Genomic DNA, 15606 nt, shown 5'->3' on the forward strand with positions numbered 1-15606 from the left:
AAACCCTTTACAAGATCAATTATTGAAATACAAGTGGCTCTACTCTTCTACTTAATTTTTATATGACTGTGTGCAAATTTAGTTTTACGAATCATTATATACGTAGAATAAAGCGTTCCATGCGCAAGACGCTTTGATCAAGAAGGCGGAGTACAACCGGAAAGCGAAGAGTGGCGGAGGCTGCATGCGCTACTCGCCGTGTGGTTTCCGGCTACCTAATCATGCAGTTCGGCGCCGGTTTTTCGGAGGGCGTGGCTGCGGGGTGTGAGCACACCGGGAGAGAGTTATTTTCTCAGCTGGCTTAGCACAGAGAGAGAGACTCTCAATAGGTCTGTTTTACACAATCTGCAGTTATGTCCTTTGGCGGTTGGTGCCGAATTGTACGTTTGGGCAAAAATTGAGCCACGGGACCTGATCCTGCCGTGAGGGTCGGCAAATCAGGAGCTTCTAAGTCAAGGTCTAACTCCGTGCCGATGACTGAATGACTGGAGGGGTGAAAACATGCCAGTCGCGAACGGAGTGCTTTGGGCATCTTGGAGGCCACTCGTTATCATAATGTGCCTTCAATAATTATAAAGTGGATAAAACAAATGCTTAGTAACCGATTGCTTTCGTCCTTACGGTAAGCAAGCATTTGGAAGCAAATAGTTTGTGGATGTCCACAAGGTGGCGTTCTCTCGTCTCTTTTATGGAACCTTGTGGCGGATGGCCTACTAAGAAAACTCAATGGTCTAGGCTATCCGTCATATGGTTTTGCACATGACTATCTCATCCTAGTAATTGGAAAGTGCATAAGCACATTATTTGACTTAATGCAGCAGGCACTACGCGTCGTGGAAACGTGGTGCCGAGCAACTGCACTTTCGGTAAATCCGAGTAAAACATCTATCGTCTTATTTTCAAGACGTAGAAATACCAATGAAACCATTTGATTTCCGAACTAAAAAAGCGTGCATGGCCTTTGGGCAATGTAGACGAGCAATTGGCAACTCTTAGGGGCTTAAACCCAAATACATACACTGGTTATACACGGTCGTTGTCAGACCAATACTGGCGTATGGTTGTTTTGAATGGTGGCAGAGAGGGGAAGTTGTGACTGTCCAGACAAAGCTAAACCATCTTCAAAGGATGTGTTTAATGGCAATGTCTGGTGCATTTACTACAACTCCTACTGCCGCCCTAGAAGCTATTTTCAATATTAAATCTCTACAGTTCCACCTGAAGCAAGAGGCACTAATATGTGCTTATCGACTGGCCTTTGGCAGTCTGTGGACGGTTCCACTGGTCATACTCGATTGTGGTCGCAAATCGTTGCTGAGAACAAGTTTGCACTTGCTACTAGCGATGTAACGCTCATGCGTACTTTCCCGTATAGGACTTTCTCAAGTGACTTTCCTCCTAGAGAGGAGTGGATGTAAGGCTACATGGAAAAGAAAATTTCCGACTATGTGGTCTGTTATACCGATGGTTCCTTGTACGAAGGTCGCGCGGGTGTTGGTGTTTACTGCCGCAAGCTAGAATTGGAGGAATCCTATTCGTTGGGTAGTTACTGCACCGTTTTTCAAGTTGAAATCTTTGCAATTATGTGCGGAGCTCAGTTTGCACTTCAGAAAGAACTTATAGGCAAGATTATCTACTTCTGTTCTGACAGTCAAGCCGCTATAAAAGCCCTTTGTGCGGCTGATTCTAAATCTAAAACAGTCATCGCCTGCCAAACCCAATTAGAAGAACTAAGCATCTAAATGCCGTTCATCTGGTTTGGGTTCCATTCTGGTATAACCGGAAATAAATCGGCTGATGAACTAGCAAGATCTGGAGTAGAAAAGTCGGTTTTTGGACCGGAACCTGCTTTACCAATTGCGGCATGTTGGATAAAACAAAAGATTCGATCTTGGTTTTCATCTGAACATGTACGTTATTGGGAAAATCTTGAAACTTGTCGTCAAACGAAAAGTTTCATTGTTAAGCCTTGTGAAAAGGTTGCGAAATGCAACACTCAAAAGTAAATTGCAGTATTCTTGTCAGATCACTGATTGGTCACTGCAGACTAAATTATCATATGGCTACGATTCAGCGAGCTGAATCCTGCAGGTAAATCAGGTAAATTATGACACGGGCAAAATAGGCAAGGCACAAATCTTCCACATGATTGTGAGGAACGTGCTGCTCGAGCCAAAGATGCTGAAGTTCATATATTTAGGATTTCTGGTCACCGCCGACAATAATAGTAGATAGGAGATTCAACGACGGATTCAAGTTCCCTCCGCAATACGCTTCGATCAAGTAGGCGGAGTACAAACGGAAAGCGGAGAGTGGTGGAGGCTGCAGGCGCTACTTGGACAGATTCCCATCGTGCACCTGGCAAAAGTCGAGAGGCTACGGCAGACCGGCCACGTCATAAGGATGCTGGAAGACCTGGCAGTAAATTCTGTTTTTTTAAGAAGCCCGCAGGCACCTGGAATAGCCTAGAGTCCCAATGTACTAGATGGCTCGACCAGTTTGAAGCCGACGTGCGTATATCGAGACGCCCAATAAATTGGTGACGAGTAGTCCGGATTTATGGTACTAGAAGCAAGAAGTAAGCATTTTCGCTTATCAAAAAAATGAACGTAAAGTTTAATCCACATCATAAAGTTTTATTTCGAATTTCAAATTCTTATAAAGATTTCGCGTGGATTAGGTTCATTGACATTATCAAATCTGCTCAGCCCAGCTTCCTGTGCTAAAGCAAGTAAAAGTAAGTTAAATAGTTTTATGCATGTTTTTAAAGAAAAGTAAATTGTAATGAAAAGTTAAATACAATTACTACCGTAAGGAAAAAAAACCTCGTAAAACGCTACGGCGAAACCTCAATTGGGTTCACTTATTTTTACGAATTGCAAATTAGTCATCAATATACAATTGCATCGCCAGTGCGCCTAATTGCGCCTGCTATTTACATTCGTAACCCCGGAATACACCGTCCATCTGACTTCAGGGAAGCGGCAAAAAGGTGTTGATTTTCGATAAGATTACCGTGGTCAGCTTCACTGGCAAGAAAACATGCATTTTCTCTCGACTGAACATGACTGGAGCGAATCGTGACTTGCCGCCGCCGCCGCTTCCATGATATGCTAAATGGATCGTTCTCCGTGTGTGGATCAGCGGGCGACCGACCGCCGGTTGTAAATGTGCCCTTTGTTTGATGACAACTTTTATTTCTGATCAGCTGAGAAAATAGGCGGCTTGATAATAAACATTACTTTTAACTGAGACCGCGTGATTGTCACCGAAAACGTGAGTACACCATTACACCCGGATGGCTCCTTCGGTGAGGTGATGCAACCGGGAAGTGATGTAGAATGATGGTGAATGGTGGTTTTATGTATGCATTTACCGAACTGCTAGAAGTTCAGTGTATGTAGTTACTTTCCAACGGTTTTTATTTTTTTAAACGAAAATTCAAATTTGTATAATGCTAATAGAACTTACCAACCAAATGTTGTTGTTTTTACGACGATAGCCTTTGATCCTGCAGATGATTCAGTAGTGAATCACTTCGCTGTACACCGACCTTTGAGATAACTTCTATTCGACTTGCTACGTACGGGTTTATTTTCCGGTGTTTTAAATTCGAACCTTTACAACCACTTTTCAACCGTGTCGCTGTAATCCTGACATAATCGTAGAAATATGTTCACATTTGACCACTCTCTGCGTAAAATAACTGAACCAAACCGTGCTTCGGCGTGTTCGTTGGCCGTTCCGTTCACAGACAAGCTCGTCTGCAGCACACACTGATCCACTGGCAACTGACTGCATAAATTAATTCTGCCGAAAATTTAGCGTTCACTTTAGTCCGTATACCAGCAGCTCCGGGAAGATCCGCACCTGTTGAATGGTTTTCAGCTGTGATGATGGTGGTTGTAATAGTGACAGCACGCTACACTAAGCCAACACCCGCTATATTTAACTCCGGGGCTCCACAAACGGGTTCGATCAATTAAAATTCGAGCACCAATGTCATCACTTTTACGCACAGCGAGGTTTGTTGGAATCTGGTTCGTTGAATATTAATGACATTTTTTATATGTTTTATTTTTTGAATTTTTATTACATATTCAAAACATTACGAACTATGACAAAGAAATTATTGCAAACTTTCAACAAAACTCGTTGCAATGTTTACTTATGAAAAGTAACTTTTTTGTACAGTTAGCTTGCAAAATTCTCATCATTGACTTAAATTCCTAGCAAGTAAATAAATATCACTCTAAAAGAGATTAAAAAGTCAAGAAAAAACTTTTTTTTCTCTTAAAAAAAATTATCGATTATTTTTCATACAAAACAAAATCACGCGGAACAGAATTCTTTTCGTTCCGAAAATAAGAATTTAAAATACATTTGTCAAAACAACAGAATCAACCGCGCGGTTAATCACAGCAGAAACCACGTCATGATATGTCCTCCCCTGAGCAACTGCAATTGCAAAGAACGGTCGTACGGTGGTGATGCGTAAATCCACCCACCCACTTGGTAGCTTCCCGTCTCTTTTTGGTCTCGGTACACACGCGTTTCAGCACCGATGCGTGCTGAATTTTTGCTTTTATTCGCTTTTTCCGCAGTTTATTGAACGGATACCGATCGGATGAATCGGTCACCAATTCAAAAATATTTCTCGCCAGAATGTGTGCCGCACGGAAATAGCCCAAGCTGAGATGACACAATGACACAAGAGCACTTCGAATTTTGAAAATAACACCTCGCCGTGTTCGACAGGCGCCGGTTCTCGAAATAGGCAAAGTTTCAATGTCACCAAAAACCGAGTGTGGAGATGCGCCCCGGTTTGTGCGTTTCCTTTTATTTTTTATTACAGATACTGATTTTAGTAAACACCCGTTGACATCACACTACCTCTACTATTTACGCATACGTTCGATCGACTAAACTACTAGAGAAACTAACACATCCGCTCGCGGTTACAGTTCGAATGCTACTGGTTGAATTCATAAAAGAAAAAGGACGCCAAAGCGTGATCGACCAAAAACAATACCTTCGCGAGCTCTTGGACAAGGTAGCCTCTCTCTTGCTGTCTGTTCGCAGTTTGACGCCGATCCGGTCCAACGTAGAGCAGTTTCTCAACACTGCCAGTGACTATGTTGAATATTCTAAGTTCGCATAAATCGCGAGTGGTGAGTTTATGCTACGCAAACCATGGTACGGGTTCAGTTTTCCCGCGCGCATAAGAGAGAATACGGATGACTGCTGCTCACATGTGGGCCGGTCGGTGATGAGACTCTATACTCTCTTCGTTATGCTTTTTTGTCTTTCGGCTCTTGGAAGCGCACGCGAAAACATTAGGATGCGGTCAGCACGTGGTTATTGAGAAACGTAAGTCCCTAAAGAGCTATGGGAATGTTCCTCGTTTGAAAAGAAGCATAAACTGTCGATTTGGAACTGACATTATGCATTATGAATTTTCATTACAATAAGTGGCAATAGGTAATTGGACAAGACGATGTAAAATGGAAGTTCAAAAGTTAAACGAGAAAGGAATTCCAACGAAATGTGATGATTATAGGGTAAGCTTACCAGTAGTGGAGCATTTAGTGGTAAAATTTTGAATTTTTGGTTAAAATACAGTGATATAAGAACAAATATACATGCACACGCGCACGATATGATTGAAACATTCTTAATCTTACTAAAAATGACGGTTGCAATCTTTAAAAATTCGAACTTTGTTAAAGAGAAAGATTTTTTCTTCCATCATTGGCTTGCCTATAGTGGTGGTATGGTTCCTGCCGAGGTCCCTAGATTGGAAGCATCGTGAGCCCATAATGGAGGCAACACATTAAACATTCAATAACTGCAATAAAAATTTATACAAACTGGATCTGCTTGTTTGCATGAGATTACGTACTCACTTTATATGCTCGACAGATTTAAATTTCTTAAATTCACAAATGAATAATATCAGAAAAATAAATAAATAAAATTCTAAACCTATTTTGGCAGCTATGCAAAATTGAATTTTTATCAGAAAATCTTAACAAACCAGCCGAATATTTCTGCAAATTTAATTTTATCACTAAGAGAAGAGACGATTATTTCAAATAAACCTGTATAACCCAGGTGCAGATTATCTATACGTTATTTAGAAGAATAATTGCGTTTTATCTCATAAAGGGCGTATTTTATTCAAGTACCACCATTATTGGTACTACCTCCACTAAGGGTACGCCTACCCTATGTGTTTACCGAATAGACGGTTAAAATATGTTTAAAAAATTTAAATCTCTGTTATATTTTTGCTTTTAATACCCTAAAAGTTTATAAGTTTTCGATTGTAAGATAGCTCGCCAACCGAACATAGACATCCAAGCAAATGGTTTACACGATTTGGATAAAATGTACGTCAAACTAGTTGGGAGATGCTGCCGTTAAAATCGCATAAAATTCTGCAGTAAGTTCGCAACAACTTGCTTCTGACTCCAATATAATCTTAATCTATATATAAAAGTGAGCGTGAGTTCGTATGTTTGTATGTTCCACCATAACGCCAGAACACCTTGACCGATCTTCATCAAACTTGGCACACATATTGTTTGATATAAGGAAATCAGCACTGGGGGGTTGATAAGAGGAAGGGGGGAGGTGTTTGTAACAGGTGGCGGGGGGGGGGGGGGTTTCCATGTGTGGACTCATTACTGCGACCAGTATAGTTGATCTATTGTAATATCGCCCGGGTGTTTGCTGTATGACCTGCACTGCATTTCTTTTTGCTATAATCGCTATTGAGTGAGCGATATGCTTATTTTAAATTGTATGCGTGCTTGCGTGTATTGGGGTTTACCCTTCCTTCAAAGCTTGATCTACTTTACCCACTTATTCCTCGCTGTCAGCACTATCCCATATTATAGCCGTCCCTGGCGAGGACTCATTCGTACCTGTGACCAGTACACTTAACTATAGGAGGGACATTTGCACTGTCAAGAGGCCTCAGAGGGTAAATATAGAATTCAGCACGAAGGAAGGGTAAATGGAGGGGCCTGAGAATAAACCCATGCTAAAGTCACTTAACATCGAATGGCTTGATTCTACTAAGATTCGAACTCACGACCACTCGCTTGTCAAAGCAGACTCGGTAACCTTGCGGCTACGGAGCCCCCCGGGGGGGGGGGGGGGTAGTACTAGCTCCGAAATAGCTGGACGGTTCTTCACCAAACTTGGCATACTTGAACATAAGGGACTCAGCACTCGGATGTTGCCAAAAGAGGGGCCCTAACAAGGGACTAAGTAAAAGGGGATGCGTTTTTCTTCCATTTAAACCGATTGCAGTTGTGCAAATAACTTTGAGAAAAGAGGGGGTTCCACCGAAGAAGAATATATGGTAAAAAAATACCTTTATTTAGTTTCCATTGTAGTGATTTTCATTATATTGTCATGTCATACATACTAGTGCATACTAGGGAACCAGCAGAGTAGCGAAATTTAAATATATGTTTGTATTAGTTAATAGTTGATAGTTTGGGCATGCGTTTCATTATTTGTTTATTATTGTAAATTTGTTGAAATCTAAAATAAATATTGTTCAAAATAGTCAGAGCATAAAACCAATTAAAATAAATATAAATATAGGGACTTTGCACATCAAGTAACGCAATTGGTTTTAAATAAGAATTGATAACAGATTTAAAACAAAGCTAATTGCTGACCTTTCGTTTTCGCATACTCATTTAAACCCAATTTCCGACTGAAAATGCGCAAGAAACGAGCTAAAATGTAACATGTTTGTGAAATATTTCAAAGTAACGCCTATGCGTTGCATGGCTGTTGTACTACCAACAGAAAAGCGCAAATAACTGTTGAAGGGATTTTTTTCTGACATTTCCCTGAAGTGTATGTATGTATGTATGTATGTATTTACAAGCAAAATAATGTCAGACATTTTTCGCAAGATAAAATGGCTAAAGTATATTTCGGTAATTCATCAAGCACTCAAAGCAACATTGTAGCCTTCACATAATCCAAACTAAAGTGCGATTTTAAATTTATCGTTAACTTTGCCATTCTACTTCCGAAAAATTGATGCGCTTAAGATTTCCTTTATAAGCAAAAGTTGAGTGGAATCGAAATAAATATCATTTTGTGACAATCTCACAAAACATGCTAATCTCTTTAAAAACTTGTGGGATATTTCATATTAATTATGTTATATGTCCCTTTTATACATAAAATCATTCTATGACACAAAAATATTGATCAATTTCATTATATTTTGGCGCATTCATCGGTCATGTTTATACAAGATTGGGTACAAATGAGCACACCGATAGCCGAAAAATTCGAAACCAATGAAAAGTTGTACTGTATGAACTTTGTTTTGCGTTAATTTACAACTTACTTACTTACTTACTTACTTACTTATGTGTCCATGTCCGCCGGTCCGGCAGAACAAAGGGATGAAATCAGAGATCTCCACTACTCATGGTAACCCGCCATGGCTTTTACCTGTCGCCAGGACAGGTTCTCGTCTACAGCCCGGATGTCGTTGGCTAAACTCCGTCGCCATGAGCCTCTGGGTTTGCCTCTTCTACGCTGTCCTTGTGGATTCCAGTCGAGCGCTTCTCTGCAAACCTCGTTCGCTCCTTTTCTCAAGGTGTGTCCGATCCACTTCCACCTACGTTCACGAATTTCTGTGGCTATCGGCCGTTGATGACACCGACGATGGAGTTCCTCTTTGGATATCCAATTATCAGGCCACCAGGCACAAATGATGTATCGCAGGCACCGGTTAATGAATACCTGCAGTTTTTGCGCTATCTCCGCTGAGACGCACCACGTTTCGCAGGCATACAGCAGTACGGATTTAACGTTTGAATTAAAGATTCGGGTTTTCGTACGTAGAGTGATCTGGTTTGAGCGCCAAATGTTTCGCAGACCTGCAAATGCACCCCTGGCCTTCCTGATCCGTGTGGCTATATCAGTCTTGGTATCACCATCGGGCGTTGTTAACTTACAACTGATTCACAGTTAATTTTTTTTGTGAAAGAACTTAAATAGCGCTCAAAAAATACTCGGAAAACTCATAAATTGGAGCATTTAAGCTCAATAAAATATTGCAATCTTGCGAAAATGTGTCAAAATCATTGGTCTGCGCTGTACTCATCGTCATCACTTCGCCCGCTGTTCAATGCTGACAATTCGCAACTACGATGTTGCTGATATTTGTTTGATTTTTGTGTGACACAAAAAGAGAAGGAAGTATTATTGCTTTTATTTTCACGCAAGTTTTGACAATTCGACATGGGTTTTCGTGTGAGTGCGAACAGGCTTAAAAATCTCTTTTACTTTCGTAGTCGCGAATATTCAGTTGTAAATGATCGATAAAAGCTTAGCTGTACAACCGAAATATAACTTTAACCTGTCATTCTGGCTGAAAACATCGGCGTTTGAAATAAAACATTTTTATAACATCTTGTTATAAAACTCATTAATAACTTAAACTTATTAATGATTTAAATGCAACTGTTTTCTGAATATTTTTCAAAAAAACATGTTGCAAGTGTTACTTAAGAGTACCGCACGAAAGCCGCTGCACAATGCACGGCTGCAAGGTGAAGGAGGAAATGGTTTTTGGGTGTTGAGAAGCTGAGGATCCGGTTCAAGTCTCCTTGATCTAAACGTCGACGTGTGAAGACACAAAATCGCGTAGCTAAAAGTAAAAAATTAGCACCTAAAAGTTACATAAGAAAAGTTAAAAGTTGGCAGTGAAACTTGATTAGGCTAAGAGCCAAAACTCTTCCTGCTAAGTGCTTATACAAGTGAACCAGACTAGAAGAACGAGTCAGGTACCAAAATTACATCACCAAACATCATTGGACATATTGGAGTATAAACCTAACCTCAAGCTTCTCTCCCCAAAAATACTTCAGGACCCGTTAATATTTGGCTGAATTTCCGTCGAGTGCTTGAGCAACAACCATCCCAACCGCATCAACGGTTGCATCGCAGCCTTCGAGGTCGTAGGCGTCCAGCAGGAGCTACGACGGGCTGCGATTACGAGCGACACGGGGTCGCATTCATGCAGCAGAGCAGTTGTACCGCCAGCAGTTGCAGGCGACCACGTGGATTGGATTTTGTGTTCCGGAATTGTGCACAGAGTGAGTGTGTTTAATAAATACCCACTAAAGAGTTATTCCGTTGTTTGCTTGATTCCGAAATATGCTCTGAGGACTTTCGAGTCGCTCACGGCCGACTGGGAGACATGAGAGGTCTTGGAAACCCAACCCCAACTGTATCCAGTGGTTCGACCAGGGACTAGAGGCTTTAGCAAAAGCCCTTCAGGCTGAGCAGCAACATTAGCTACGTGACAGAAGAGGGAGCTGACTGGGAAAAAATCGACAAGTAGAGGGACGAAGAACGTGAGTATGAATGTATGTTTCGCCATAGCTCCGGGACTTCTGGACTGTTCTTTATTAAACGTCGTTTATCAAACACATGTATTTTGGCATTAAATAATCAGCGCAGGGGGGTTGACAAAAGAGGGAGATGGTCTCTTACAAGGGGAAAGAAAGGTTCAAATGGGTAAAAGGGTGCGTTTCTCTTGTAATTGGAACGATAGCAGTTATACAAGTTGCTGGATTTCTGAAAGCGGGGATAGGGTAGCCATTAACAAAGAGAAGGTTCAAAAACGGTTTTTTGTCGATTTATAGAGATTACCGGGAAGATGTCAGATTTACAAGTGGCTCGGTGACAACATGATGGAAACTGACAAAGAGAGTAGAAACATTGAAATGAAATAAGGGTTTGGTTTTTTGCACTATGAGAAATTTCGTTACAGTAACAGATGTACAAGTGACTGAAAGGCAAAGGGGCCCCGAAAAAGATCGGGTAATCAGTTAGTAGTTCATGTATACTAACGCTGTTGGATAAATTTTAACGAATAATCGAATAAACGTTTTTCGAAAATTGGAAAAAATGGCGTCCCCCGAAAAGCAACGTTGCAAATTGATTTTGCGCAAGCACCTGGAAAATCCTCATCTATCGGGACATCGGAAAACAACTCGGAATCGTGCACTCAACTGTGAGTCGTGTGAGAAAACGTTACTACGAACCTCTGAGCATCAAAGGCAAGTAGAAATGCGGTCAGAATGGATGTTCTATTAGCGATTAAGACCATAAGCGTGTCGTGGAAGCGTTTAAGGAGAATCCCAATGCTTCGGTCAGGGATGTGGCCAAAAAGTTGAATCTGTCCAAGTCTTTCGTTCAGAGAGCCAAGGAACGGGAGGGCCTGCATAAGTACAAAGTGCAGAAAACTCGAAATCGTGACGAACGGCAAAATACGGTGGGAAAGTGATCATGGATGATGAGACTTACGTCAAGGCGGGCTTCCGACAGCTTCACCACCCAGCATGAGTTTGATGTTTCGGGGGAAAAAAAGAAGTAGAAATTTTCAAAGTTTGCCAAGGAATACATGATTTGGCAAGCGATCTGCTCATGTGGCAAACGGAGTGTGCCGTTCGTGACTATACCGGGACTGTAAACTGGCAAAAACGGGAGTGTCTACAGAAGCATCTGCTTCCTCTGTTAAAGCAATACGAGGGCCTCACGATCTGTTGACCGGATCTAGCTTCGTGACACTATTCAAAGACACTATTTCCTGGAGTGGGTCGCTCCAACGTACGCTCCCTACGGTGTGCGGATATCGACTCGGACGATTACCATAGTAGTAGTACATTTTCGCTCAAAACTACCGACGGTTTATATCTCGCGAGTCGCGACAAAGCCGCCCTCCTCGGTTAAACATTCGGCAATTAGACAACCCGCGAGTTACCGAAAAATTCGCGCACGTACTGCATGAAGCTCTACTTTCCTCTGTGGAACTGTCGACCCTCGAAAACGGATGAAGTGTGATACGCTCGGCCGTCAACGGGGCCTCAACCGCAGTGCTAGGTGAGGAAACCTCGAACGCACGAAATGATTGGTTTGACGAAATGCCGACAAGCGATAGAGAGGAAAAAAGAGCTTGTAAAAATTATTTAAGCATATCCACGAGGGAGAATTTGGCCAAGTTTCGAGGAGCGTGGAATGAATTAACCGCGATCCTGAGGAGAAAAAAGCACCAGAAGAAGGACAGCGATCGTGAGGAGCTGGAACAACTATTCCGGGCTAACGACACGCGCAAGTTTCACGAGAAGGTGAACCGAACTCGTAAGGGCTACACACCTAAACCTGACATGTGCAGAGACGACGAGCGCGGTGTTCGACAGGTGAAAGCAGTTTTTCGATGAACATCTCAATGGCGATATAACATAAGGAGACCCAACGGAAGTTAATCTAGGGGTGCCTACAAACGACAACAGCGTGCCAGCTACCGATCTCGAAGAGATCCGACGAGAAATCGGTCAGCTTAAATTAATAGAGCCGTCGGAAAGGACCGACTCCCGGCAGAATTCTACAAAAATGGCCAAGAACCGCTAGCAACGGCAAATTATATTGAAAGGTGAAGTCTGTCTAATCTACGAAACTGGCGATCGGCTGGATTGCTGTAACTACCGCGGCATTACGCTGCTCACACAAGCTGCTCTCCCAGATTTTGTTGCGTCTCCTATTCCCAGTAGCAAGAGAATTCGTAGGACAGTATAAAGCGGGTTTTATGCTGGCCGTGCTAATACGGATCAAATTTTTACTCTCCGACAAATCCTACAAAAATGTCGGGAGTGCAACGTGCACACGCATCATTTTTTCGTGGATTTCAGAGCATCATACGATGTAGTTGAACGCGAATAGCTATAGCAGATAATGTACAAGTACGGGTTTCCAGGCAAACTAACGCGGCTGATCAAAGCTACCCTGGAGCGTGTGATGTGCGGAAGCTGAAAACGGCAGCTAGAAGGATAGGGTTACTGTTCAATGCGTCAAAAACCAAATATATGGTTGGAAGAGGATAATAATACGAGTATGGAGATTTAACGACGTGTCCAAGCTGGAAATCGATCCTGCTTTTCTCTCCGCAAGACCCTTCGATCAAGAAGCATACGCCTCCGCACAAGGCTGCCGATGTATAAAACGCTAATCAAACAGTGACAGTAACGTTGCTTACGGAAGACATTCGTGCACTAGCCGTATTTGAACGAAAGGTGCTGTGGACTATTTTTGGTGGAGTATAAATGGATAGCGAAGAGTGGCGTAGGTGTATGAACTACGAATTGCAGGCACTTCTAGGTACAGATTCACATCGTATACCTCGTGAAAGTTGCGAGACTACGGTGGGCCGGCCACGTTGCAAGGATGCCGGACGACTGTGCATCCGTTGAAATCCGTTCTCTTCAAGAATCCTATCGGCATCAGGAATAGAGGGTCCCAATGTACCAGATGACTCGACCAGGTAGAAGCCGACTTGCGTGTGTCGAGACGCGCAACGAATTGGCGATGAGTAGCCCAGGACCGAGTACAATGGAGAGGCAAGAGCCACCCCAGCTCTCGGCTGGCAAATCATCACATCATCATCATCATGTTTTCTCAGCTTTGCCTTCTTCAAAACCCAAAAAGCTTCGATAGGACGAATCTCGGGACAGTTTAGTGAGTTTATGTCCTTCGGTACATATGTAACATTGTTGGCTTCATACCACTATAGCGCTTTCTTAAAGTAATAGCAGGAAGCGGGATCAGGTCCAAAGATTGCAGGATCGTTATGCTGTATGATCGACTCTTAGAAATAAAAAGGAGAGATTGGGTGTGTATTTTAGCATTTTAGTATTACGGGAGAAAGTGTGTAGGAAAATACATAATAAAACTATATTATTTTTAATTATCCTAATTGAAAATTCAGTCAGTCTCACGAAATGAATGTATCATGTCACATAATTCATATGGAATTTCGAATATGCACCGTAAATAATCTGCCTGTAACACATCGAGCACCCTTTTGTACCTTTCCTTTACAGTCAGGAAAATCGTTGGGGTGCATATAATTTAAAGCATTCTTCCTTCCATTTAAACACCGTTAACTGGCTGTGTGCAGCTCGATTGCACGATTTACCTACATGGTTGACATATTTCACTATCCTTTCGCATCGTCATGCAAGAGTGCGGGCTACCATCGCTAGGAATAGAACGTTAATTTCATTGCTTTTTATGATATGAGTAGCCTTTTCTACGATGCAACCAGGTGGCAAACGCTCCAAAGCGCTACGTATGTTGAGGATAATATAAAATTCAATGAATAATTGCAATGTTACGCTCTAACGTGGTGCGTATCTCAAGGGGTGGTCACTGTAGTCCGAGCATGATTTTCTGATCTAATCAACGTCATGACCGATTGTTACAAAGCATTTGCGATATTGGTATTGCTACTATATAACTAATATGTAATTGAATTTACAATCCTCTTGGTTTACACCTGAAAGTTGACACTAGACTATAGTCATAAATCTGGTCAACGATGTTTTTACGTGAAATTTCAAGTGGAATTGATTTTTTTAATAAGAGGCATCGGAACGTCTGCAGAAAAAAATAAGGAGTGAATATATTTTGAAAATTTTGGAGAGTAAACACGTTCATTACAAAGGTAGAAATCCAAACAATCGAATCGACTGCAATCTGAGAAGTTACGCCAATACCGAACATAAATACGCATGGAAAACATTTCTGGATGATTGCATTTACCAATTCGTTAGGGCGGTTCATGCCGTTCACATTTGGCGCAAATCACCGATCGATTGTCTGCCTACTCCCGTATGACTTTCGAATCGGTCTAATGTGTCTGCTCCATCCGAGCCGAGTTGTAGTCTACGGCAATGTTTACGTCGCGTGTAGTGCTTTCGTTTAAACGTAAACATAGAGCAACATTTTAAACATCCATTTTGCTTCAGCCAGAAGGCATGGTTTTTAGAACGTTGTTGGATGCAACTCTTTCAAGTGAGAATTTGGGTCATTGGAGCAATTAGTGCAACCAGCAGTGTGTAGGTGTGCGGCATGTTACAATGCGCGCCTGGAACCGAAACTTTGTGGAAAGTAGGTAGTTGCAGAGATGTAGAGTAATTCAATTAACAAGGACCCATTGCTAGATAAATTTATGAATGTTTAAATGTTTGCATCATAAAGAAGTTTGCAGAAAACGGGCACAGTTATCACGAGTTTTAGTTTTAATAAAAACTTGGCATAAATCACCATTGTAGATGACAACGGATATATTAGACAAAATGTTCGGCAGTTATACTTTTCTACTCAAATTAATATAATTTACTGGAGCATGCAATGGTAACAAAACTAGCTTTTAGTTAAGATCAAAAGAAGCGAAATGCTTGAAAAATTGTTCTTATAAAACATGCATCGCCAGTGAATTTTATCAGCTTTTAAATCGAGGTGCTGAATACGACTTACCTCGTTTTTCCTGAAAAACAATAGTATGCTGTTAAATGTGTGTGCCACGAGCATGACATAGTTATTAACTGGTTTGTTATTAAGAAAGTGTAATTAAAATAGTTTTATTATAATAAGTTCTACGTTATCTAGACGTTGTAACTTCTGCTAGACTTACAGAATAATGGCATTAATGATTGATGATGTTCTCAATTTTCATTCCATAAAAGGCATCAAAATATTGTAACTTATCCTTAC

At 41.5% G+C, this 15606-nt stretch overlaps 1 protein-coding gene across 3 annotated transcripts in view; it reads right to left on the bottom strand.

Moving 5' to 3' along the window:
* LOC128737603 (uncharacterized) overlaps positions 1-4950 on the bottom strand; it is an 89519-nt gene extending 84569 nt beyond the window's left edge. The window contains exons 1-2 of one of the 3 annotated variants that reach the window (XM_053832276.1): positions 4894-4950; positions 3472-3870 (exon numbers count right to left, since the gene is read on the bottom strand). The gene's annotated coding sequence lies outside the window, so the exon portion shown is untranslated. Of the gene's footprint in view, positions 1-3471; positions 4038-4893 lie in introns of all 3 variants that reach the window. The other 2 variants (XM_053832278.1, XM_053832275.1) reach the window with 2 other exon arrangements.
* Positions 4951-15606: the final 10656 nt, after the last annotated feature.

Source organism: Sabethes cyaneus, chromosome 2, assembly GCF_943734655.1.
Source record: "Sabethes cyaneus chromosome 2, idSabCyanKW18_F2, whole genome shotgun sequence".
NCBI classification, from domain to species: Eukaryota; Metazoa; Arthropoda; class Insecta; order Diptera; family Culicidae; genus Sabethes; species Sabethes cyaneus.